This window comes from Microcaecilia unicolor, chromosome 6 (assembly GCF_901765095.1).
Source record: "Microcaecilia unicolor chromosome 6, aMicUni1.1, whole genome shotgun sequence".
Lineage (NCBI taxonomy): Eukaryota > Metazoa > Chordata > Amphibia > Gymnophiona > Siphonopidae > Microcaecilia > Microcaecilia unicolor.
The window spans coordinates 11,273,012-11,299,617 of NC_044036.1; the positions used below are offsets into that span (position 1 = coordinate 11,273,012).

General features: G+C 46.5%; 1 protein-coding gene across 2 annotated transcripts in view; it reads left to right on the plus strand.

Annotated features, from left to right (window-relative positions):
• The window catches only part of LOC115472011 (beta-1,4-galactosyltransferase 2-like), a 236,794-nt gene that overhangs the window by 61,118 nt on the left and 149,070 nt on the right, over nt 1–26,606 (plus strand). The gene's annotated exons all lie outside the window — the stretch shown is intronic.

Consider the following 26,606-nt stretch of genomic DNA (forward strand, 5'->3'; position numbering starts at 1 on the left):
GGATACAGAGAGCAGAGACCCCCAGCAGACAGGAGAGGGAAAAGCCAGCAAGAAATAGAGAGCCGGGCCTGAGATGCACCCCGCTCAGAAAGAGCAGTACACAGTAATAGCGAGGGTAGTGACAGCAAAAAAGAATTAAAACAGTCACAAGGGAAAGACTGCTCCAAACACTCAGCTGCCTGAGGCAGGCAAAATAACCAGGATCTGAACACACAGCTGCCAGAGGCAGGAACACTATAGACAAGGGTTAAAGTAAACACAGGGAAGAGCAAACAAAGGGTCTGGCACAAAGACAAGAGGCAGGACAAAATACAAACACAGCACAAAGGGTAACTCCCAAGGGAAACAAAACAAAACAAAAAAATGTAAGTGCACCTGGCCCTGCTGCCAAATAAACTCCAAATTATATCCGAAGTAGACTCCAGTGTATTTAATAGTCGACACAAGGAGCATGATTGAGCATGTGCCGAGTGCCCGCGTTGAGAAAAAGGCAGACCCCACTAGGGGAATGCCGCCCACAGACGGGCGGAAGGCCAGCTGGAACAAAGGGGAAGGAAGGGAGGGGGCGGTGGAAGGGGGGCTAGAAGGAGCTAGGGTCAGAGAATAGGTCCATGAAGAAAGTAAGGAAAGGGTTAAGAAAGGCAAAGGGCAAGGAAGAGGAGGAGGGGCGTGATAGACAATAAAAGGTACAGGTGAGGGATCAGGCAGTCCTTTGAGCTAGCCAGCACGAGGTTCTATGGGCAATCCGTTTGCTGCCGCTGTGGTGGCCGCCCCGATTCTAAATGAGTGCATGCTATATGCGCTAGCCTGCATGCCCGCCCATTGGACACATATGCGCAGCACCCTAGAAAATTGGAATCACGTTAATGGGTATGGTTTTCATGTACTAATAGCCAACTTAGAGCCGGTGGCCTTTCTCTCAGATATGCCTTGAGATTGTTAACGGGGCATGTTGGGTCGCCCACTATCCGTCATAGCAGGATGTGCGTTCCTTTTGCCAATTGGTTTGTTTTGGATTTCCTAATAAATATATTAATGGCCTCACTGTTCATGGTCACATCCTGAATCAGCACTCCCGTGTCTAACCCGGCTGTTTTAGATTTCGCCACTAATTCGCTAATTCTTAGGGCCCCATGGAATGCCAAAGAGAAAGCGCATTTGAATAAGCGGGTCTTGAAGATGCTGTTACATATCTCACCGAGTGTCCCAAATAAGTGTGTCAGCTCATCTATTGTAAGAGGGTGTCTGCTATCTGGTTGTGTCACTGTATCCTTGTTCCAGCCCCTCATCATTCTAGTGATGGAGAATTTTCTCGTCAGGTTGTCTATACCTACCGCTTTTGTGAAGTCCTGCGACTTAACCAACTATCGCCCAGTAGCATCAATCCCGCTAATAACCAAACTAATTGAAGGCATGGTTACCAAGCAGCTCAACAAATACCTTAACAAATTCTCAATTCTTCACTACTCTCAATCAGCATTTCGGGCTAACCACAGTACCGAAACAGTACTAGTCACTCTCCTGACTAAATTTAAACAAGCAATTGCAACTGGCAACAATATACTTCTCTTACAATTTGACATGTCCAGTGCTTTCGACATAGTAACATAGTAACATAGTAGATAACGGCAGAAAAAGACCTGCACGGTCCATCCAGTCTGCTCAACAAGATAACTCATATGTGCTAATTTTGTGTATACCCTACTTTGATTTGTACCTGTGCTCTTCAGGGCACAGACCGTATAAGTCTGCCCAGCACTATCCCCGCCTCCCAACCACCAGCCCCGCCACCCACCACCGGCTCTGGCACAGACCGTATAAGTCTGCCCAGCACTATCTCTGTCTCCCACCACCGGCTCTGGCACAGTGCTTTCGACATGGTGAATCACGAAATACTTCTACACATCCTAGAATACTTCAGAGTTGGAGGTAATGTTCTTAGTTGGTTTAGAGGCTTCCTAAGCACAAGATCATACCAAGTAATATCTAACTCGATCACATCAGCCCCATGGATACCTGAATGTGGAGTCCCTCAAGGATCTCCCCTCTTGCCGACCCTCTTCAACCTAATGATGACACCCTTGGCCAAGTTACTATCCAACCAGAACCTAAATCCTTACATATACGCAGATGATGTCACAATCTACATCCTGTTCAATCATGATCTAAAGGAAATCAGCAATGACATCAACAAAAGCTTCCAAATCATGCATTCATGGGTGGATGCATTTCAGCTGAGTTTCGATGCAAGAAAAACACAATCCTGCTTATAATCGAAAGAGAAAAACGCCTATATTGCGACCCAAATCGGGAGATGGGCGTCTTTCTCCCGTGGGCGCCCAAATCGGTATAATCGAAAGCCGATTTTGGGCGTTTCCAACTGCAATTCATCGCGGAAACGGGTAAAGTTGACGGGGGTGTGTTGGAGGCGTGGTGAAGGCGGAACTGGGGCGTGGTTATCGGCCGAGGAGAGATGGGCGTCTCTAGCTGATAATCGGGAAAAAAAGGCGTTTTTACCGCGATTTTGTGTCACTTTTTGTGGACCCTTGTTTTTCACGAACAAGTCCTAAAAAAGTGCCCCAACTGACCAGATGACCACTGGAGGGAATTGGGGATGACCTCCCTGGACTCCCCCAGTGGTCACTAACCCCCTCCCACCAAAAAAAACCCACTTTACAAACTTTTTTTCCAGCCTCTATGCCAGCCTCAAATGTCATACCCACCTTTGAGTGGATGTAGGGCTCCTTTTACTGTACTTCCCACCCCCTTAGTGCGCCATCATTTCTGGCGCTACAAAAGCGTATTTATTTTTGTAGTGCCGGAGTGTACCTGGCGATAATCGGGCAGTGCCGCGTTAGACGGGAGCCCTTACCTCCACCTCAGTGGGTGGGGGTATGGGCTCCCCCCAGAAATGGCTGCGTGGCAAGTGCTTTACTTGCCACACGGCCATTTCCTGTAGGTAAAAGGGGGGCCTCGGTGCGAGTGGAAAAACACGCACCGACGCCAGTGCAGGCCCCGTTTTGCCGCAGCTTGGTAAAAGCGGCCCATAGTAATTTTGTTTTTGAGCCAAAACAGGTTTTGAATTTTCTTGTGGCTAAAGAGGGGGCTAGTCAGGTATCTTTGGATGCTCCTGTCCTGTTACATCTTTGCTGGCCGTAATGGGTATTTCTTTTTCTATGATGTATTGCCTTTATTTTTGCTAGAAATTATCCGGGACTTGGTCTCTGTGGAGTAATTAAACCTAGTAGTTTTTCCTTTTGTTTTTTTTAATTTCATAACATAGTTAACATAGTAGATGACGGCAGAAAAAGACCTGTACTGTCCATCCAGTCTGCCCAACAAGATAAACTCCTATGTGCTACTTTATATGTATACCTGACCTTGATTTGTCCTTGCCATTTTCAGAGCACAGACCGTAGAAGTCTGCCCAGTACTTGCCCCACCTCCCAACCACCAGTGATGCCACCCAATCTCGGCTAAGCTTCTGAGGATCCATTCCTTCGGCACAGGATTCCTTTATGCTTATCCCACGCATGTTTGAATTCCGTTACCGTTTTCATTTCCACCACCTCCTGTGGGAGGGCATTCCAAGCATCCACCACCCTCTCCGTGAAGAAATACTTCCTGACATTTTTCTTGAGTCTGCCCCCCTTCAATCTCATTTCATGTCCTCTCGTTCTACCGCCTTCCTGTATTTGGAACAGGTTCGCTTGCGGATTAATACCTTTCAAATATTTGAACGTCTGTATCATATCACCCCTGTTTCTCCTTTCTTCCAGAGTATACATGTTCAGGTCAGCAAGTCTCTCCTCATATGTCTCCAATATTTTCCTTTATATTATTTGCTTCCTGATGAGCAGGATTTCCTGACATTCAGTATTCTTAGATTTAGGGCCCTGTTTACTTAGCCTCGCTACAGGCTCGCTAGCGTTTTTAGTGCACGCTAATGCTAGAGATGCCCATAGGAATATATGGGCATCTCTAGCGTTTAGCGTGCGCTAATTTTAGCATCAGCGTGCACAGGAGGAGAAAGAAGAGCAGGGGGCAGGCAACGAACGCAACTGCGCCAGAGACCGCTGAGCGTTAGCGTGCACAGGAGGAGCAAGAAGAAAGAAGAGCAGCGGGCAGGCAGTGAACATGGCTGTGCCGGAGACCGCGCTGAAGAAGGCTTCGGCTGGCGGGGGTTGGGGACCCCTGCCAGCCAAACCAGGGGCACGGACAAAATTTGCGGGGGCCCAGGCCCCCGTGGCCCCCCCATAACTACACCCCTGCTCGAGAGATGTACAGAGGATCTCTAAGAGAGAGGAAGGGAGAGTAGATGGCATGGATGAGCAGACTGGATGGGCCAGATGGTCTTTATTTGCCTACATTTTTCTCTGTTTCTTAAGTAGAGGCGTGTGGTAGCCGTGTTAGTCCACTCTTAAGGTTATCAATAGAAATCAAACAAAATAAAACATGGAAAAGAAAATAAGATGATACCTTTTTTATTGGACATAACTTAATACATTTCTTGATTAGCTTTCGAAGGTTGCCCTTCTTCCTCAGATTGGAAATAAGCAAATGTGCTAGCTGACAGTGTATATAAGTGAAAACATTCAAGCATTACTATGACAGTCTGACAGGGTGGGAGGATGGGGGTGGGTAGGAGGTATGCATGGGGACATCAAAGCATATCATTGATATTCTAACAGGATGGGTGTGGATAGGTGAGGGGAGGGTGATCAACAGAGACATACAGCTTTATGGTTTATAATGGGCTAGGAACCCCAGATCCTTGTTAAGTCCTTTCTGTTGGGTGTTAAAATATTCAATCATTCTGACTTCAAAGGTCTTATGTTCTTGTATGGTTTTAAAGTTACCTTTCAGGATTCTCACTGTGAAGTCTCTGGTACAGTGTCCTGGTCCTGTAAAATGTTGACCAACAGGCGTGGGAACCCTGCTGGCACCAGTATTGTTCATATGATGTCTATGTAAATTGAATCTTGTCTTAAGCATCTGGCCTGTTTCTCCAATATAGCATCCTTCGTTACATTTTTTACACTGAATGATATATACCACATTGGAAGACATCACATGAACAATACTGGTGCCAGTAGGGTTCTCACGCCTGTTGGTCAACATTTTACAGGACCAGGACACTGTACCAGTGACTTCACTACCAGCCCCGCCTCCCACCACCGGCTCTGGCACAGACCGTATAAGTCTGCCCAGCACTATCCCTGCCTCCCACCACCGGCTCTGGCACAGACCGTATAAGTCTGCCCAGCACTATCCCCGCCTCCCAACCACCAGCCCCGCCTCCCGATTTTGACTAAGCTCCTGAGGACCCATTCCTTCTGCACAGGATTCCTTTATGCTTATCCCACTGTTACATATATTTAACAGTCATGGAGGGTCTTTTACTCAAGGTTAGTGCATGTTATTTGCAGCGTGGCCTGTAGGAATAAACCTTGAGTAAAAGACCCCCTTAATTTTTAATCAGAGTAAAACAATAAGTAAACCTGAATCTCAAAAGACCTGGTTTGCTCCCTCTCTCACTAATAGGCTGAAATTCAATAACGGTATACTGCAGCATCCAGAAAATACGCATGTCATGTCTTGGCTTATCCCTAGCCCTTCTCACTTACAAAGCAACCAGGGAAAATGAGAAAACTTTGTAACTGAGCCAAACCTGACTGCTAAATTCTGCTCCCATGTCCTCAGTTAACCTCACAAAAACAAGGCTGAATAAACCTCGCCAACAATGGCCAGAGCAAATGCCATTCAAATTTTATATGCAGATAATTCACGCTATTAAATCGAAAGCGAGGGGAGGAACATGTCTGGTGCATAGACAGAAAGGTTTTGCAGTAAGTGCAGCTCTCGTGCGCATGTCCAGACCCATCGGCGCTGTTCTTCTGCATCTTTAAATATGCGCTTTGCAGAAATGGTTTGCATTTACATTTTTAAAAGTCTCATATTTAAGTGCCGCATGTGTGCTTTCACTTTTGATTTTGCTTTCACTTGCAGACATATTTGTTTCTGACGGTTAGCACTTAGAAGCTGTGTGAGCTTCCTTCTGCTTCTAAGCGAAGGCATAACTGGCAGTTTAATGTGAGAAATTGGCAAAAAATCCTCTTTTATGCTACCCTTGAGCTGGCGGTAAGATGCATCATAGACCATCATTTGGTTCTGGGCATTGCCTGAGCGTTCGGAAGGATTAGTTGCTGACCTAATTAGCGTCCGTTTAAATACGTTAGAATGCAATTTCCGGCCATCTTCGACACACACACTAGTATTGGCGCTGGAATTCGTTGCCAGAGAATGTGGTAAAGGCGGTTAGCTTAGCGGAGTTTAAAAAAGGTTTGGACGGCTTCCTAAAGGAAAAGCCCATAGACCATTATTAAAATGGACCTGGGGAAAATCCACTGCTTATTTCTGGGATAAGCAACATAAAATGTTTTGTACTTTTTGGGGATCTTGCCAGGTATTTGTGACCTGGATTGGTCACTGTTGGAAACAGGATGTTGGGCTTGATGGACCTTTGGTCTTTCCCAGTATGGCAATACTTATGTGCCAGCATTCGGTGCTGTATACTGTGTGTGCAAATCTTGTGCTAACGTCTTTTACCGCTGGCATTCGGTTTTGAACATCTTCCCTTTTAAAGAGATGATCCTTTGATTTGCCCCTGTGGCAGGTCTGCTGTTCTGGATGATCTGCAGTGATGTCTGCATGAGGGGCATCGGCAGGGTGTCGCCGGAGTGCTGCAGTAGAAGTGTTGAAGCAGGGATTCTCTCAATCTGGGGGGAATCATTTGGCTGTGCCCCTGTGTCATTTCAGCAGGTTCTAGGTATTGCACTTTCCTATGAAGAGAGGCTGAGAAGGCTAGGGCTTTTCAGCTTGGAGAAGAGACGGCTGAGGGGAGATATGATAGAAGTGTATAAAATAATGAGTGGAATGGATCGGGTGGATGTGAAGCGACTGTTCACGCTATCCAAAAATACTAGGACTAGAGGGCATGAGTTGAAGCTACAGTGTGGTAAATTTAAAACGAATCGGAGAAAATTTTTCTTCACCCAACGTGTAATTAGACTCTGGAATTCATTGCCGGAGAACGTGGTACGGGCGGTTAGCTTGACGGAGTTTAAAAAGGGGTTAGATAGATTCCTAAAGGACAAGTCCATAGACCGCTATTAAATGGACTGGAAAAATTCCTCATTTTTAGGTATAACTTGTCTGGAATGTTTTTACGTTTGGGGAGCGTGCCAGGTGCCCTTGACCTGGATTGGCCACTGTCGGTGACAGGATGCTGGGCTAGATGGACCTTTGGTCTTTCCCAGTATGGCACTACTTATGTACTTATGTACTGGATCAACGGAGGTGGAGAGCAGGCCATGCGTTGTGGAAGACCATATGTAGATGACAGTCTGTACCAGGGGTGTAGCCATACCTCGAGGAAGGAGGGGGCCAGAGTCCAAGGTGGGGGTGCACATTTTGGTCACCGCCCCACCACTGCCCCCTCTCCGCCGCCTCACCACCCTACCCCTCCACCGCCTCGTCGTCCTCCGCTGGCCACTGCCGCCACTGTACATCTTGGTTGGTGGGGGTCTCCAACCCCCGCCAGGTGAAGACTTCGTCCAGCACTGGTCTCCGGCGCCACTGCATTGCCTGCGCTTTTCTCTCTCTTCCTCTCATGTCCGCCACGCTCCTTTTAGTGAAACTGAGCATGCCCAACGTGAGGAGAATAGAGCAGGGCAGGTCATGCAGCAGCGACCAACGCTGGATGAAGTCTTCACCTGGCGGGGGTTGAGGGGTTCAGAGCCAATTTGGGGGCCCAGACCCCCATGGCCCCACCTAGCTACGCCACTGCTCTGTACCCACGCTGTACCTGCTTCCAAAAACAAAACCTGTCCTAAACTTACCCAGCCATATCAGTCCACAGGAGTCTTACATTTTTTAACCACAGGAAAAAATGTTATGCACTTGGATTTTGGAAAAGTTCTTATGGCTTTAGAGTTCAGAGGACAGCCCTCGGCCAGGGGGTGCTATATAACTGTATATCTGAAAAAAATAGTCTTTCATTCAAAACCTCCCAAATAGACTTTTACTAGGGGAGAACTGTGGTCTAGCTGTGTAGTTGAGGATTTTACTGTGACCTGCCAGAGAAATTCATCTCAGGATAGTTTTATAAGAGGGGGTGTAATTTAAGAGGGCAGCTGGGCGCTAAGGTTGAGGCCTATATGTCTTTAGAAAGCACTAGTGGGAGTGGCAGAAATCATGCTTATCTTGCAGAGGCAGCCAGTTACACTTACTCTCTATCAGATGTAAATGTCCATGTCTGGGTTATTTAAGTATTAAATAAATTGAGTGTATTTTATAATCTACGCATGTACACATGCTCTGCTGAAGCTCCACCCCTGAACACATGCTCTGCTGAAGCTCCACCCCTGAACACATGCTCTGCTGAAGCTCCGCCCCTGTACACATGCTCTGCTGGAGCTCCGCCCCTGTACACATGCTCTGCTGGAGCTCCACCCCTGAACACATGCTCTGCTGAAGCTCCGCCCCTGTACACATGCTCTGCTGAAGCTCCACCCCTGTACACATGCTCTGCTGGAGCTCCACCCCTGAACACATGCTCTGCTGAAGCTCCACCCCTGAACTCATGCTCTACTGAAGCTCCACCCCTGAACACATGCTCTACTGAAGCTCCACCCCTGAACACATGCTCTGCTGAAGCTCCACCCCTGAACACATGCTCTGCTGAAGCTCCACCCCTGTACACATGCTCTGCTGAAGCTCCGCCCCTGTACACATGCTCTGCTGAAGCTCCACCCCTGTACACATGCTGTGCTCAAGCTCCACCCCTGAACACATGCTGTGCTCAAGCTCCACCCCTGAACTCATGCTCTACTGAAGCTCCACCCCTGTACACATGCTCTGCTGAAGCTCCACCCCTGAACTCATGCTCTGCTGAAGCTCCACCCCTGTACACATGCTGTGCTCAAGCTCCACCCCTGAACACATGCTGTGCTCAAGCTCCACCCCTGAACTCATGCTCTACTGAAGCTCCACCCCTGTACACATGCTCTGCTGAAGCTCCACCCCTGAACTCATGCTCTACTGAAGCTCCACCCCTGAACACATGCTCTACTGAAGCTCCACCCCTGTACACATGCTCTGCTGAAGCTCCACCCCTGAACTCATGCTCTACTGAAGCTCCACCCCTGAACACATGCTCTACTGAAGCTCCACCCCTGAACTCATGCTCTACTGAAGCTCCACCCCTGAACACATGCTCTACTGAAGCTCCACCCCTGAACACATGCTCTGCTGAAGCTCCGCCCCTGTACACATGCTCTGCTGGAGCTCCACCCCTGAACACATGCTCTGCTGAAGCTCCACCCCTGTACACATGCTGTGCTCAAGCTCCACCCCTGAACTCATGCTCTACTGAAGCTCCACCCCTGTACACATGCTCTGCTGAAGCTCCACCCCTGAACTCATGCTCTACTGAAGCTCCACCCCTGAACACATGCTCTACTGAAGCTCCACCCCTGAACACATGCTCTGCTGAAGCTCCGCCCCTGTACACATGCTCTGCTGATGCTCCACCTCCTGTAGACATGCTCTGGCCAAGCTCCACCCTTATAGAGACCTACCATCAAAGTACCCCCTCCCTCGACCATGTGTTCAGCCTTAACTGAATCTTGATCTGGAATGAGCAGTGGTGTCTTTTAGATTCGTCAGCACTTTCCAGCTCATCCGGTGTTTTCTGATTAAGAATGCTTCCCTTTTACCAGTTTGTATTTTAAAGATATTTCCAATGACGTTTGCTCTCTGCACCATTAGACCAGCATCGGATCCATTTTTCATCAGGCTTCATGGAGAAGCTGTCATTCAGTTACCCCCACTGTGGCTTTCGCAGTCCAGCCCTGTAATTTTTAGGTGTTCCTGTCTATGTGGATTCAGTTCATCCTGAGGCTATGAATTGGCTCTGTTTCTTCAGGACTGACTGAGACAGTGGGGGTTTTATCCTTGTTGTAGGTGTGGGTTTCCATTTCCTAGGGAAGTCAGAGTGAAGTATCCCTGCAGGTAAAACCAGGACTGTCTTGAGAAAAGTGGAGCCAGCTGGCAATCTCGGACATCTAGCAACCTGGGGGGTCGGCACTGTGGGAAGGCTGTCTCGGTGGTATATGCAAGATTTCTGCTCCTCATCCCTAATTCATGTTTTCTGATTGAAATGCTTCTTTCTACAATCTGCATACATCAAGCCACAGACACACTCCGTACAAATGCACAAATTACTGTTGGAACTCATGAAGGTTGTAATCAGACCCTCTCTTGCCTCAGATTCACTCCATCCTGATTTCTGTCTTATTTGAATTCTGCCGTTCATCACATTCGCTACAAGGAAGCTATTTTAGTAAGTCACTTCTTTTCCGTACTCAAACCCTGTGAATCTCATTAGCGTATGGCTTTCTTCCGTGTGATTGGTGGTCTCTCCTGCATGTAGGGAGGTAGCCTAGGGCCAGACCAACGTGCGCCGCAGTGGTGGTCTAGTAACCACCTTGGTCTGGAGAAACTTCATTTCAATGGACTTATCCCTTTTATCGGGTGAGCGATTGAGACCATCTGAGCTTTGTGGTTTTGATGGAAGCTCTCACGTCTTTATTCACTGCTCCAATGAACGTGATCCCAGCCTGCTGAGATGCCAATAGCAGGGTAAAATTTCAAAGCTCTATTGACTGTGTTGCATTTAGTACACTGCTTCACAATCTTGTTCTGGTTGTAGACAAACACAATTGTGTGACCCCCTTAGAGGTGCAGAATAGCCCGCTTAGATCGTGACCCCAAATATGGGTTTTATGAACCCATTTGGGGTTCTAACCCACGGTGTGGGTAGCAGGTACAGGTATGATATTCGAAGAATTTGTACTTCTGACTTTGAGAGTTATGCTCTTAAATGAAAACAAATAGGAGAAAATATTTTTTTCAATCAAAAGATAGTTAAGATCTGCAACTCATTGCCAGAGGATGTAGTAACAGTGGTTAGCATATCTGGGTTTAAAAAAAGGTTTGGACAAGTTCCTGGAGGAAAAGTCCATAGTCTGCTATTGAGACAGACATGGGGAACCAACTTCTTGCCCTGGGATTGGTAGAATGGAGTGTTTCTACTCTTTGAGATTCTGAATGGAATGTTGCTACTCTTTGGGGTTCTACATGGAATGTTGCTACTCTTTGAGATTCTGAATGGAATGTTGCAACTATGTGAGATTCTACATGGAATGTTGTTACTATTTGGGTTTCTGTCAGGTACTTGTGACCCGATTTGGCCACTGTTGGAACCAGGATACTGGGCAAGATGGATCATTGGTCTGATCCAGTATGACTATTCTTCTATTCTTATGTAAATTGGTCTCTTTGAAACTTTACTAAGGCTGAGTGCCTAAATCTTTAACTAAAAGTTTAATTAAATTTAGGACCATAAACGGCATGTGGTAACAGGTTCGGATTTAGGGTGGGGGAAAAAAGCTTAAGAGCTTGATATTCAGGTAATAAGTGACTGGCATGGTGCTTCCAGCTGTGGGCTGTACTAACCTGGATATTCAATGCTGTGGCATTCGCATCTCCCAGCACTGAATATGCAGATATGAGTTAACCGGGCACCGGCCGATATTCAAACTGGTGTCTGGTTAACTCAGGCCCTGATGTTCAAACCTCTGGCGTTGTTTTGAATACTGGGCCTCAACTAGAAATGTTGCAGATCTGCTGTTCATAGGGTTCTGGGTAGTATATTTGCAGGGTCTTGTGTTACTTTACAGAATCTGGTAGCGCAGGAATTTTGTGGTATTACTGAGATAACAGCAGAATTTAAATGTAGATTTGTTTGTATGACAAGCTGGTAAGGGAAACATCCCTAGCTCTATACTCTGTAATAGCTAAACGTTTATTGATGTTGACAGTAGGTTAGTATGAATTTGCCTTCCAGTCAATCCCATATTGCAAGCTGTATTCAACACATTAGTCCCAGTTAGCATACAGCCTGTATTTCTTGAAAAAAAAAATAAAATGTGATCATTTTAACAGATTATTAAAAAATAAACCATGTTTAAGAATATTTTGTATTTCCCTTGCATCATCATGGTTAATAATGAAATATTTACAATTTTATTTTTGTTCAGCGTGTTACATCGTCTGTCAGGTGTTTCACAATAGGTTGAGAACCACTGATCTAATTTAGTCACTTCTGATAGGTGGTTAGGGGCACAGAACAGTCGGTTTGCCCCTGGATGGATGGGTGATTGAAGGAGACAAAAGTAATATAAATTGTATAGGTTTGAAGTTGATAGGAAACCCTGATCTTTGTTAACTCCTTGTTGATTTCAAAGTATCTTAGCTTTGCCCAGTGCTGTAGCGAGGGCGGCTGACACCCGGGGCGGTTTGCTGCTGCGCACCCCCCTCGGCGCACGCACGCATCCCCCTGGAGCGCGCACCCACCCCGAGCGCATTCTTACCAAACGGGACGGGCAGGAGGGCCGCTCCGCCCCGAGTGCACGTCGCTGGGAGCTGCGTCGGCTCCGCTGGTTCCCTGCTCTCTCTGCCCTGGAACAGGAAGTAACCTGTTCGGGGGCAGAGAGAGCAGGGAACCAGCGGAGCCGACATCCCCCCCCAGCGGCATGCACCTGGGGTGGACCGCCCCACCGCCCCCCCTTCCTACACCACTGGCTTTGCCACTTTCTGACAGGGCTGCCAAGAGACTGAGCCGGCGCTGCCAGGGCCTCCCCCCGGACCACCGCTGCCTGCCCTACCCCCGGGAGGGGGGGGAAGACACATTTTGCCCCACATCCCTACCCCTGCTGCAACTCCACATACCTTGGCTGACGGGGGTCTCCAAGCCCCACCGTCAGAACCCTTCTTCCAGCGCTGTTCTCCACCGCACTGCCTGCCCTGCGGCTGCTTTTTCGCATGCGTATGCAACAAACACAGGGCTTCGGGGTCTCTGGTTTGGCTGGCAGGGGTCCCCCAAGCCCCGCCAGAAGCCTTTCTCCAGCGCTGTTCTCAGTCGCACTGCCTACCTGCGGCTGCTTTTCCGCATGCATATGCAACAAGAGGGGAAAAGCAGCCGCAGGTAGGCAGTGCGACTGAGAACAGCGCTGGAGAAAGGCTTCTGGCGGGGCTTGGGGGACCCCTGCCAGCCAAACCAGAGACCCCGAAGCCCTGTGTCTGCTCCCCCCCAGCCTCTAAGGGGGGCCCGGCACCGGAGTTTTCTCTCTATTGCTCCTGTCGGGAAACGATCACCCCAGGTCCCGTCAGGAGCAGGAGAGAGACAGACCCTGGTGCCAGGCCTCCCTTGGAGGCTGTGCTGGGGGAAATCTTGCCCCCCTCCATCCCCCCTCCTTGGCAGCCCTGCTTTCTGATCACTCATCCATCTCTTCCTATTTCTACCCCCCCAACCCCCACCTCCAACCTTTCTCTTTCCATTTGAGAGCTTCATAGGAATGCTTTAATGTTTCACTTATTCTGATATTTTGTCATCTTTTGCTCTTATTGTCTTGGCCTGACGAAGAAGGTTCTGGCCTTCAAAAGTTAGTCAAAAAAAGTGTATTAATGTTAGTCCAATAAAAAAGATATCTTCTTGTTTTCCTTTTGTGACCCCTGTTTGCCCAGATGATCATCCGTCAGGTTCTCAGTATAATACTTGGACTGGATTTCGAAAGTCAGGGCTGGGGCTAGCAAAGCTAGTGGCCAGCTGGCATTTTAATCCACTTGCTCAGCACACTAGGGCAAGTAGGTACGTTCCAAACCAAATTGGGTTTATTTCAACTTGCATTTTTAGGCAAAACAGGGCAACGCTCAAATATTTGAAAGGTATTAATCCGCAAACGAACCTTTTCCAGAGATGGGAAGGCGGTAGAACGAGAGGACATGAAATGAGATTGAAGGGGGGCAGACTCAAAAAAGATGTCAGGAAGTATTTTTTCACGGAGAGGGTGGTGCGCGCTTGGACTGCCCTCCCGCGGGAGGTGGTGGAGATGAAAACGGTAACGGAATTCAAACATGCGTGGGATATGCATAAAGGAATCCTGTGCAGTAGGAATGGATCCTCAGAAGCTTAGCCGAAATTGGATGGCAGAGCAGGTGGGGGAAGAGGGGCTGGTGGTTGGGAGGCGAGGATAGTGGAGGGCAGACTTATACGGTCTATGCCAGAGCCGGTGATGGGAGGCGGGACTGGTGGTTGGGAGGCGGGAAATACTGCTGGGCAGACTTGTACGGTCTGTGCCCTGAAAAAGGCAGGTACAAATCAAGGTAAGGTATACACATATGAGTTTATCTTGTTGGGCAGACTGGATGGACCATGCAGGTCTTTTTCTGCCGTCATCTACTATGTTACTATGTTACTATGTATGTAAAGATACAGAACAACTATGTACAGTCCGTGTTACCTCTTCCGGCATACAGGTAGCATTAACACTAGGACTCCCTGTGTAGTTTCTTGGGTGTGGTCTTTATCTGCGGACGCTGTTGTTAGTATCATTCACCTTCACCTCCACCACTCCTCTGGGCTGGGTCCTGTAGGGAAAATTCCTCGGGGGAATATCTCTCTTCTTTCTGTATGCACTGGAGCCTCCTTGAGCCTTTGCTCAGACAGGGCTGCCGAGAGAGGGGGGGAGCAAAATTCCCCAAGCCCAGGCCTCCAAGGGAGGGCCAGGCACCGGGGTCTCTCTCTCTCTCCTGCTCCTGACGGGATCCGGGAGATCATGTCCCGACTGGAGCAGGAGAGAGAAAACTCTGGCATCGGGCCCTCCTTGGAGGCTGGGGAGGACCTGGAGGAACAAACACAGCAGGCTGCTCTTCATCACAGTCTGCCGTATTGCCTTCCCCTGCGGCTGCTCTTGCGCGACCTGAGAGAAAAAGCAGCTGCAGGGAAGGCCACGCGGCAGAAGGAAGAAGAATAGCGCTGGAGAACTCTTCTGCTGGCAGGGCTTTGAGATCCCCGCCAGCCAAGGTACCCAGGGCAGGTGGTAGCAGCAATTGGGGATGGTGGGGCAGCGGATCCTGGGGGAACGGCAGTGGCAACGATCCTTGGGGGGGACAGGGACCGGCGGCGGCGACAATCCTGGGGAGAGGCCCGGTGGCGGCAGTGATCCTGGGGGGAGGCCCGGCGGTGGCGACGATCCTGAGGGGGAGGCCCGGCGGCGACTTTGCCCCGGTCCCAGCTCAGTCTCTCGGTGGCCCTGTGCTCAGAGTCCTTGGTAGCTTTTCCTCCTCCTTTGGAACGTAGCTCCTGGGTCTGATGGCAACACAGCTAAGTTGGTTAAGACTTGATCTGTGTTATCTAGTCCTTGTCCTCCTCCTCCTTGTAGGACCGAGTGGTGGAAAGCCAGTTCCCTGTTCCGATGTCAGCTTTGCAGTCTCTGGCGCTTGCTTTCCCCTTGTTCCCCTCTCCAGTTGCACTGGGGGGCCAGGGCCCCTCTGTCTGTTTGATGAAGTAAGAGCCAAGCCTGGTCCGCTAACAGTATCCTGACATAAAAGGTGGGGACTGAAGCCAAAGACCCTCCCCCGGTGCTGGATATTCATGGGAGCCTAATTTCCCTCTCAAAAACGGCATCTTCCTGCCCTGTCAGTCAGATAGAGATGTGCAATCCCTGTTCGGGAAGTTGCAGGGGTTAGTGAAAAGTTACAACTGCTTGTATTCTGGTAGAGCACTGAAAGTTCTAGTACTTTTGCACAGACAGAACTTTAGTCATCTGTACACTTTTTTTTTGTTTTGTTTTATTCTATTCATTACCATTAAAGCGGGCTAACCCAGCAAGCACAGTAATTTCACTGAAACTGAGCACATGCAGGTCTCGTCTTTATGTTCTGTGTAAAATGGGTATTCACGTCTCACTTCCTTTCAATTCAGCTTTTAAGGAATGCATTTGCTCTTTTTTTGAGAGATCTGGTGAATGCTTCATTAAATGGGTTTAAAAAGGTTTGGACAAGTTGGAAAAGTCCATAGTCTGTTATTGAGATAGACATGGAGGAAGCCACTGCTTGCCCCAGGATTGGAAGCATGGAATGTATTGGGTTTCTAATTGATCACTGCTGGAAGCAGGATACTGGGCTAGATGGACCATTGGTCTGACCCAGTATGGCTGTTAAGATGTGCTAATGTTAAACCTATTTTGAAGAAATCCCCTTGTGATTAAGAACATAAGTAGCCATACTGGGTCAGACCAATGGTCCATCTAGCCCAGTATCCTGTTTCCAACAGTGGCCAAGCCAGGTCACAAGTACCTAGCAGAAACACAAATAGAAGCAACATGCCATGTAGAACCCCAAAGAGTAGCAAGATTCCATTCAGAATCTCAAAGAGTAACTATATTCCATTCTACCAATCCCAGGGCAAGCAATAGCAGACTATGGATTTTCCTCCTAGAACTTGTCCAAACCTTTTTTAAACCCAGATATGCTAACCGCTGTTCCAGAGCTTAACTATTCATTGAGTGAAAAAATATTTCCTCCTATTTGTTTTAAAAGTATTTCCTTTTCTCACATGAGCACGCAGCTTTGGAATACACTGCCGCGCAACCTAAGAACGATTTACGAACAAGCTTCCTTCCGCAAATCATTGAAGACCCACCTGTTTGAAACAATCTACGGAAAGAGCCAAAACACATAGAGTCCACACTCACTATTCATCAATGCATCATACATCCACTTCTGACCCTCATCCCCCTTAATTCCACATCACCCATACATGTACTCACAGAAATATGTACACCATATGTCTTTGTGTTTTATTACTGCCCTTTAAGCTTCCCATTGTCTCCTTCCAATGTTTCAATGTTGATGTCCCATTGTTATATTCCTAACGATACTTCGATGGTCTCGCATAACCTGTACAATGTAACCCATAACCAAGTTGTACAATTGTATTTCCACTATTCATATCTTATTGTAAGCCACACTGAACCCGCAAAGAGGTGGGAAAATGTGGGATACAAATGCAATAAATATATAAACATATAACTTCCTCAAATGTCTCCTAGTCTTTGTACTTTTGGAATGAGTAAAAAATCGATTTACTTCTACTCATTCTACACCACTTAGGATTTTGTAGACCTCAGTCATATCTCCCCTCATCCATCTCTTTTCCAAGCTGAAGAGCTCTAACCTCTGTAGCCTTTCCTCATACGAGAGGAGTTCCATCCCCATTATCATTTTGGTCACTCTTCTTTGAATATTTTCTAATTCCGATATCTTTTTTTGACATACGGCAACCAGAATTGAATGCAGTACTCAAGGTGAGGTCACACCATGGAGTGATACAGAGGCATTACAATATTTTCGGTCTTATTCACCATCCCTTTCCTAATAATTCCTAGCATCCTGTTTGCTTTTTTGGCCATCACCACACATTAAGCAGAAGATTTCAGTGTATTATTCTCAATGACACCTAGATCTTTTTCTTGGGTGCTGACTCCCCAGGTGGACCCTAGCATGAGGTAATTATGATTCGGATTATTCTTTCCAATATGCATCATTTTGCATTTGTCCACATTAAATTTCATCTGCCATGTGGGTGCCCAGTCTTCCAATTTCCTAAGATCTTCCTGCAATATTTCACAGTCCTCATGTGTTTTGATAACTTTTGAATAGTTTTGTGTCATCATTCCATTTTCCAGATCATTTAGAAATATGTTAAATAGCACCGGTCCCAGTACAGATCCCTGTGGTACTCCACTATTTACCCTCCTCCTTTGAGAAAAATGGCTATTTAACTCAACCCTCTGTTTTCTGTCCAATAACCAATTCCTAATCCACACCAGAACCTTGCCTCCTATCCCATGACTCTTTAATTTTCTCAGTAGTCTCTCATGAGGAACTTTGTCAGACGCTTTCTGAAAATCTAGATACACTTCATCAACCAGCTCACGTTTATTCACGCCTTCAAAGAAATGAAGCAAATTGGTGAGGCAAGACTCTCCTCGGCTGAACCCATGCTGACTCTGTCCCATTAAACCATGTTTGTCTGTGTGTTCCATAATTTTATTCTTTATAATAGTTTCCTTTATTTTGTCCGGCATTGACGTCAGGTTTACCGGTCTGTAATTTTCCCAGATCACCCCTGGAACCATTTTTAAAAATCGGCGACACATTTGCCACACTCCAATCTTCAGGTACCATGGATGATTTTAACGACAGGTAACATATTACTAACTTGATAAGCAATTTCATGCATGAGTTTTTTTGAGTATCCTTAGATGTATGCCATCTGGACAAGGTGATTTACTACTCCTTAATGTGTTGATTTGGCTCAGTACATCTTCCAGGGTCACAGAGATTTCTTTCAGTTCCTCTGCATCATCACCGTTGAAAACTATTTCTGGTACAGGCAGATCTCTTACATCTTCTTCCGTAAAGACCGAAGCAAAGAATTAATTCATTTTCTCCACTATGGCCTTGTCCTCCCTGAGTGCCCTTTTTGCTCCTTCATGATCTAACGGACCCACGGATTACCTCACAGGCTTTCTGCTACTGATGTACTTGAAAAAGTTGTTACTGTGAGTGTTTCGTCTCTGCGGCAAGGTTCTCTTCATATTCTCTTTTAGCCTGCTTTATTAATGCTTTGCATCTGACTTGCCAGTGCTTTTTTCTGCTTCTTATTTTCTTCATTTGGGTCCTTTTTCCATTTGTTGAAGGACAATCTTTTCCCTTCACCTTTTAACTATGCTGGCTGTCATTTTCTCTTTTTTCCACCTTTGCAAATATGTGGAATACATCTGGTCTGGGCTTCCAAGATGGTATTTTTGAATAACGTACACGTCTGATTTAGTGTCCTAACCTTTGCAGCCAATCCTTTTAGCTTCCTTGTAACTATTTTCCTCATTTTATTATAGTCACCCTTTTGAAAATGAAATGCAACTACAGTAGATTTTCTTTGTGGGTTCATATCAGATAGTAGCTCAAACTCGATCATGTTATACAGACTTATATGGTCTGAGGCGGGGCTGGTGGTTGGGAGGAGGGGATAGTGCTGGGCAGACTTTATACGGTCTGTGCCAGAGCCAGTGGTGGGAGGCGGGGCGGGTGGTTGGGAGGCGGGGATAGTGCTGGGCAGACTTATACGGTCTGTGCCCTGAAAAAGACAGGTACAAATCAAGGTAAGGTATACACAAAAAAGTGGCACATTTCTTGGGCAGACTGGATGGACCTTGCAGGTCTTTTTCTGCCGTCATCTACTATGTTACTATGTTATGATCACTGTTTCCCAGGGGGACCCAACACTGCCACCTCTCGCACATGCTGTATATCTGGAGTGCTTGATGGTTGCAGTGGCGTTCCTAGGGCGGCTGACACCTGGGGCGGATCGCCGATGCACCCTGCCCCCAGGGTGCAGCGCCCCCCCCCGGATGCAGCGCGACCCCCTTCCGGCGAAAGGACACCCCCTCCGTGAAAGAACCCCCCCCCCGGGTGCACGCTGCTGGGGGGGGGGGGGGGGGGGGGGTGCCGCGCGTGCCTGTCCATTCGTTCCATGCTCCGTCTGCCCCTGTTCTGGGGCAGAGGGAGCATGGAACGAATGAAGGACAGGCGCGCGCGGCACCCCCCCCCCCCCAGCGGTGTGCACCCGGGGCGGACCGCACCCACCGCCCCCCCCTAGGAACGCCACTAGATGGTTGCAAGTGTAATCCCCCATTATAATGGGGGTTACTAAAGATCATGAGAGAACTCTCTGGTTACTGAGGGGCGGGTTCTGAGGTTGTGGGTGGTAAAGGATTCAGCCCAAAGGGGAAATGTTTTCTGGTTGCTGAATGACAGTAGGGAAGGAGTTAGGAGTTAATAAATGTAGTGTTGAGGTTTGCACAAGGTCACTGGTTGCCTCTACCCTCGCCAGGACCCTTGAGAAGAGGGGGTGGGGGTGTCCTGGATGGGTTCAAGATATTAAGCTGACCAAAGAGGAAGGTTTCTGCCAGTAAAGGAGGAGTGCTCCAGGTGGGAAATAGGGCATCCCAGCTTGAGAGCAGGAACAGGAAAGAACTTTTTGGAACCAAAGGTGGTAGCTCGGAGAGGTACTCTGGGTGGGCAGACAGGGAGGTCTGATCCAAAGGAGGATCTGCTTGTTGCACAAGTACTGCAAACACAGCCTTAGGTTGTTACACCCAGAAGGGATGAGTATGGACAGGAGGAGCTGTACATATGTAAAACGGTAACGGAATTCAAACATGCGTGGGTTAAACATAAAGGAATCCTGTTCAGAAGGAATGGATCCTAAGAAGCTTAGCCGAGATTGGGTGGCAGAGCCGGTGGCGGGAAGCGGAGATGGTGCTGGGCAGACTTATAAGGTCAGTGCCAGAACCGGTGGTGGGAGGCGGGGCTGGTGGTTGGGAGGCGGGGATAGTGCTGGGCAGACTTATACGGTCTGTGCCCTGAAAAGGACAGGTACAAATCAAGGTAGGGTATAAACAAAAAGTAGCACATATGAGTTTATCTTGTTGAGCAGACTGGATGGACCGTGCAGGTCTTTTTCTGTCGTCATCTACTATGTTACTATCTACCTTATAATCGAAAGACAAAAACGCCTATATTGCGACCTAAATCGGGAGATAGGCGTTTATCTCCCAAAAACGAATAACGCGGTATACTCGAAAGCCGAACTTGGATGTTTTCAACTGCACTCCATTGCGGAAGCGTACAAAGTTGACGGGGGCGTGTCGGAGGCGTGGTGAAGGCGGGACTGGGGCATGGTTATCACCCGAACAGAGATGGGCGCCTTTCGCCGATAATGGAAAAAAAGTATGCGTTTGTAGCTAGAATTTAGGGCACTTTTCCTGGACCCTGTTTTTTCCCGAATAAGGCCCCAAAAAGTGCCCTAAATGACCAGATTACCACCAGAGGGAATCGGGGATGACCTCCCCTGACTCCCCCAATGGTCACTAACCCCTCCCACCACAAAAAATGAAGTTTCACAACTTTTTATTTTCACCCTCAAATGTCATACCCACCTCCCTGGCAGCAGTATGCAGGTCCCTGGAGCAGTTAGTTGTTAGGGGGTGCAGTGGACTTCAGGCAGGTGGACCCAGGCCCATCCCCCCCCTACCTGTTACAATTGTGCTGCTTAATGCTTATTAGTCGTCCAACCCCCCAAACCCACTGTACCCACATGTAGGTGCCCCCCTTCACCCCTTAGGGCTATAGTAATGGTGTAGACTTGTGGGCAGTGGGTTTTGAGGGGGATTTGGGGGGCTCAACACACAAGGGAAGGGTGCTATGCACCTGGGAGCTCTTTTACCTTTTTTTTTGTTTTTGTAAAAGTGCCCCCTAGGGTGCCCGGTTGGTGTCCTGGCATGTGAGGGGGACCAGTGCACTACGAATCCTGGCCCCTCCCACGAACAAATGCCTTGGATTTATTCGTTTTTGAGCTGGGTGCTTTCATTTTCCATTATCGCTGAAAAACAAAAACGCCCAGCTCACAAATTGTCGAATAAAACATGGACGTCTATTTTTTTCGAAAATACAGTTCGGTCCGCCCCTTCATGGACCCGTTCTCGGAGATAAACGCCCATGGAGATAGACATTTTCGTTCAATTATGCCCCTCCATGTGTAACTTAACAGTTTGGAGATGTTGCTGTTATGGACGTACGGTATGTGCTATGTAAATCATGATGATAACTAGGGAGAATGGAGAAAACAGTGGCTTTTTTGTGCAGTCGCCAGCACCGGCTATAAAGAGCTTTATCCATCCCTGTTAGGTAAATAATACCAGGTACTGTAAATATAGTTTGGCAGAATAAATCATTTCCTTCTTGGAGCAGGAGCCCTACTCATTTTCCTTGAGCCTGGAGATATTTCTGCTCTGGATTGTATTCAACTCTCCTTTTCCTAGGAAACGTATTCCACTGGCAGCTGGTTAGTCAAAGGCTACATGGTATGACATGAAAAGATGCTGACTGAAAGGTCAGCCAGAGGAGAACCTTTTCTGCTTTCACTTGTTAAAAATTAGTTAACAAAACAAAACATTTTTCATCAGCATGTATGTTTGAAATGTGTCAAATTCTACCGACGCACGTGAATGCAAGGAATTCCTCCACTTATGTGATCTCAAATGGCCACGCATGCAAGCAACCCACGTCAAAGGGCACGCGCTTGACCTCATCGCACACAAATTGTCCACAGACCAGAACCTGATAATAACAGACATTAAATGGACAGAAGCACCTTGGACCGATCACTACAAACTAAACCTATCCCTAAATTGGCGGAAGAAGGGCTCATACCATATACAAGAACATACAACCTACAGCACAAGAGGCCAAATAGATCCGAAAAAATTCTGGGAAATTTTGAGAAAATACACCATATCCCTGAGTTTGGCTCCGGACTTTTGCATCTGATATCAAGTTGCATTATAAATTGACTAGTTGTTCTAAAAAAAGGATTTGAACTGCCTGTTGCAGAATCTTCAGAAAAGGTGTGGTTGTGTCACTTAAAACTCTGGACTGGAGTCTTTACTTCCTGGACTAACAGAGAAAAGTGTGGAGAGTGTATGACAAGAGTAAAAGCCCCAGCTTACCTTCCTATGGTCTTCTGCATTTTTAGCCGGCCCTGGCCACATCCAGCTCAGTTTATGTGATCAAGAGAGGTATCTTGGATGAGAAAATAACTTTGTGGCCCTGGTCTCAGGTGCTGACCTGCGACAAGCTAGCTGGTGCCCAGACTGTGTGGTGAGACCAGGGTTACACAAGCATGGATTTCCTTCAGGGTATAGCAAAGAGATGGACACCCACACCATGGACAGACCACCACAAAGCGATGATCTCCCTCCACTGGCGAAAAATACACAGAAACGCAACTAACAAACATGAACGAACAACATACACCACGAGAGGAAAAATAGACCCCACAACATTCTGGCAACAGGTCTACCAAAGCGAATGGTCAACAAATACAGACACCATCCAATTCCTCCAAGAATGGGACGACAGATGTAGGACAACATTAGACACAATCGCCCCAATCCAAACTAGAACATCACACAGGAAAAAAACAAATTCATGGTTCACCGAAGAGCTGAAAAAACTCAAAACACAAGTCAGAAAACTAGAACGCGCATGGAATAAAAAGAAAGACGAAAACACACTGAATGCCTGGAAATCACTCCGGAGGAAATACAAATACACCATTAAACAGACTAAAAGACTACACTACAAAACAATGATTGGACCAAACTACAAAGACACACACAAACTCTTCTACCTCGTAAACAAATTGCTAGAGACCACACCAGTAACAACCAACAGCAAAGATACACCAGGGGTCGATGACCTCGCAAAATACTTCAAGGAAAAAATCATACAACTATGGCTCAAAATACCCACCAGCCCTACGGAATACACAACACTCCTAAATTGTCTAGACCCAGAAGACGGAATATACCCAGCAGACAGGATCTGGACCGAATTCGAACTATTATCAGAGGACCTCATCTCTAAAACGCTTAAGAAATTCGCCAAATCCCAATGCAAACTAGATACCTGCCCAAATAACCTCATGAAATCAGCCCCTCAACAATTCATAATAGACCTAACTAACCACATGAATTTCATGCTACGAAACGGACTTTTCCCAAAAGAAAAAGGAAACATTCTACTCACCCCAATACCCAAAGACACAAAGAAAAACACAAGCGAAATAACAAACTACAGACCAGTAGCATCTATACCATTAATAACTAAAATAACCGAAGGGATGGTTACCAAACAACTCACAAACTACCTCAACAAGTTCTCCATACTACATGACTCCCAATCAGGATTCCGGTCAAATCATAGCACAGAAACAGTGTTAATTACCCTAATGACCAAATTCAAACAAATGATTGCAACCGGCACCAATATACTCCTGCTACAATTTGACATGTCAAGTGCCTTTGATATGGTAGACCACGAAATCCTATTACACATTCTCGAATACTTTGGCATCGGAGGTAATGTTCTAAACTGGTTCAAGGGGTTCTTAACCTCACGTTCATATCAAGTCACATCAAACTCAACTACGTCAGCTGCATGGACACCTGATTGTGGAGTACCGCAAGGATCCCCCCTCTCACCAACTATTTTCAATCTAATGATGACCCCCCTGGCAAAACTTTTATCCAACCATAACCTCAATCCACATATATACGCCGATGATGTAACGATATATATTCCATTCAAAAAAGACATCAATGAAATCTATAACGAAATCAGCCAAAGTCTACACATCATGAACACCTGGGCAGATGCATTCCGACTGAAACTGAATACAGAAAAAACTAAATGCCTTATACTTACCTCCCAATACAACACGAATAAATTTACCGCCATCAACACACCTAAACTAAATCTGCCAATCTCAGAACTTTAAAAATCCTTGGAGTCACTATCGACCGCCACCTAACTCTCGATACTCATGCGAGCAACACAACAAAAATAATGTTCTACTCCATGTGGAAACTGAAAAGAATTAAACCATTCTTTCCAAGATCTGTCTTCCGCAGTCTAGTGCAATCACTCGTACTCAGTCACCTGGACTATTGCAACTCATTATACGCAGGATGCAAGGAACAAATACTGAAGAAACTTCAAACAGCCCAGAATACAGAAGCCAGACTAATCTTCGGAAAACCGAAATACGATAGTGCAAAACCCTTACGGGAGAAACTACACTGGCTACCACTCAAGGAACGCATCACTTTTAAAGTATGCACCTTAGTCCACAAAATCATTCACGGTGAAGCCCCTGCATACATGTCCGACCTAATTGACCTACCACCCAGAAACGCTAAAAGATCGCCCCGAACCTTCCTCAATCTCCATTTCCCTAAGTGCAAAGGCATAAAGTACAAAGTACTGCACGGATCAACTTTCACATACATGAGCACACAATTCTGGAATACACTACCACGCAGCTTGAAAACGACCTACGAACTAACCGACTTCCGCAAACTACTAAAGACTTATCTCTTCGAGAAAATCTACGGCAAGGATCAAAACACATGAAGCCCATACAATCTCATAGACACGCACCAATACACTCTCTGAAATCTCTTCTCCCGCGCTCTCACCACTCTTAAACCCTACCCACAGATAAAATTGTCAGACCTCCCTGTTCCCTCGATACTGTTTTGTCCCCCTCTCAACTCACCACTGTTATATTCCACTGTCCTATCCCCTAATAATATCCTGAATTTACTCTGTCTTATACAACTCTTCACAATGTAACCCATAATTGTACTGCAACCAATTGCACTTCCATCATTTACAATGTATTGTAAGCCACACTGAGCCCGCAAATAGGTGGGAAAATGTGGGATACAAATGCAAATAAATAAATATTGATTAGAACATAAGCATTGCCATCCTGGGACAGACCAAAGGACCATCGAGTCAAGTGTCCTGTTTCCAAAAGTGGCCAATCTAGGTTACAAGTACTTGGCAAGGTCACAAAACAGTACAAACAAAATTTAACTTGCTGGAGTGACCAAAATGTAATCAGGCTGTTGGTTAATTGTAATATTGGAGGAAAAGCCTCTGTATTCCCAATTCAGGATATATTTTGCATCTGATAAAGCGGGATGGAATCTTCATCGGCTAGAAAAACCTCCAATGTGCAGATATAACTATTAAAGACTATATCAAACAAACACTTATCTTAGTGCTGTCGTTGCAGTGTGGTATCCTAGAAACAAGCCATGGATTTTCCCAAGTCCATCTTAGTAATGGCTTATGGACTTTTCTTTTAGGAAATTACCCAAACCTTTTTTAAACCCTTCTAATCTAACTAATTGTACAGCGCTGCGTAACCCTAGTAGCGCTTTAGAAATGTCAAGTAGTAGTAGTAGTAGCAACGAATTCCAGAGTTTAATTACACATTGAATGAAGAAATATTTTCTCTTATTTGTTTTAAATTTACTACTTTGTAGCTTCATTTTGTGCCTCCTAGTCAATGATTAAAGACTGCCATGGCTGGTAGACAAGAGCATTTTGTCGCACATACAGCCAAATGAAATTATATGAGACGTCCCTGAGATTCAATTAGAATAGTACTTGGTGGTACTCACTTTTCTACTTTCTATTTTTGTACATGTTTGCTGTATCCTAGAAATAAGCAGTGGATTTTCCCCAAGTCATTTTGATAATGGCTTATGGACTTTTCTTTTAGGAAATTATCCAAACCTTTTTTAAACCCTGCTAAGCTACTACTACTACTACTATTTAGCATTTCTATAGCGCTACAAGGCGTATGCAGCGCTGCACAAACATAGAAGAAAGACAGTCCCTGCTCAAAGAGCTTACAATCGAATAGACAAGAAATAAAGTAAGCAAATCAAATCAATTAATGTGTACAGGAAGGAGGAGAGGAGGGTAGGTGGAGGCGAGTGGTTACAAGTGGTTATGAGTCAAAAGCAATGTTAAAGAGGTGGGCTTTCAATCTAGATTTAAGCTAACTGCTTTTACCACATTCTCTGGCAATGAATTCCAGAGTTTATTTACACGTTATGTACTACTTTGTAGCTTTATTGCGTGCCCCCTAGTCCTAGTATTTTTGGAAGAGTAAACAAGTGATTCACATCTACCCGTACCACTCCACTCATTAT